The sequence below is a fragment of the Taudactylus pleione genome, unplaced genomic scaffold (genome assembly GCF_031769625.1).
Source record: "Taudactylus pleione unplaced genomic scaffold, aTauple2 ptg001293l, whole genome shotgun sequence".
NCBI lineage: Eukaryota > Metazoa > Chordata > Amphibia > Anura > Myobatrachidae > Taudactylus > Taudactylus pleione.
In genome coordinates this window covers 2,823,737-2,825,288 of record NW_028285693.1, presented here as the reverse complement: position 1 = coordinate 2,825,288, position 1,552 = coordinate 2,823,737, and positions in this window count along the sequence as shown.

The window sequence follows — 1,552 nt, the reverse complement described above, 5'->3', positions numbered from 1 at the left end:
TTATCCTTATCACTTACTGTTACTAGGTCATTGCCTTATGTGCTGCATAGAGATTATCCTTATCACTTACTGTTGCTAGGTCATTGCCTTATGTGCTGCATAGAGATTATCCTTATCACTTACTGTTACTAGGTCATAGCCTTATGTGCTGCTTAGAGATTATCCTTATCACTTACTGTTACTAGGTCATTGCATAATGTGCTGCATAGAGATTATCCTTATTACACTGTTACTAGGTCATTTCCTTATGTGATGCATAGAGGTTATCCTTATTACACTGTTACTAGGTCATTTCCTTATGTGATGCATAGAGGTTATCCTTATTACACTGTTACTAGGTCATTGCCTTATGTCCTGCATAGTGATTATCCTTATCACTTACTGTTACTTGCTCATTGTCTTATGTGCTGCATAGAGATTATCCTTATCACTTACTGTTACTAGGTCATTGCCTTATGTGCTGCATAGAGGTTATCCTTATCACTTACTGTTACTAGGTCATTGCCTTATGTGCTGCATAGAGGTTATCCTTATCACTTACTGTTACTAGCTCATTGTCTTATGTGCTGCATAGAGATTATCCTTATCACTTACTGTTACTAGGTCATTGCCTTATGTGCTGCATAGAGATTATCCTTATCACTTACTGTTACTAGGTCATTACCTTATGTGCTGCATAGAGGTTATCCTTATCACTTACTGTTACTAGGTCATTGCCTTATGTGCTGTATAGAGGTTATCCTTATCACTTACTGTTAATAGGTCATTGTCTTATGTGCTGCATAGAGGTTATCCTTATCACTTACTGTTACTAGGTCATTGTCTTATGTGCTGCATAGAGATTATCCTTATTACTTACTTTTACTACGTCATAGCCTTATGTGCTGCATAGAGATTATCCTTATCACTAACTGTTACTAGGTCATTGTCTTATGTGCTGCATAGAGGTTATCCTTATCACTAACTGTTACTAGGTCATTGTCTTATGTGCTGCATAGAGATTATCCTTATCACTTACTGTTACTAGGTCATTGCCTTATGTGCTGCATAGAGATTATCCTTATCACTTACTGGTACTACAGGTCATTGCCTTAAGTGCTGCATAGAGGTTATCCTTATCACTAACTGTTACTAGGTCATTGCCTTATGTGCTGTATAGAGATTATCCTTATCACTTACTGTTACTAGGTCATTGTTTTATGTGCTGCATAGAGATTATCCTTATCACTTACTGTTACTAGGTCATTGTTTTATGTGCTGCATAGAGATTATCCTTATCACTTACTGGTACTACAGGTCATTGCCTTATGTGCTGTATAGAGGTTATCCTTATCACTTACTGTTACTAGGTCATAGCCTTATGTGCTGCATAGAGATTATCCTTATCACTTACTGTTACTAGGTCATTGTCTTATGTGCTGCATAGAGGTTATCCTTATCACTTACTGTTACTAGGTCATTGTCTTATGTGCTGCATAGGGGTTATCCTTATCACTTACTGTTACTAGGTCATTGTTTTATGTGCTGCATAGAGGTTATCCTTATCACTTAC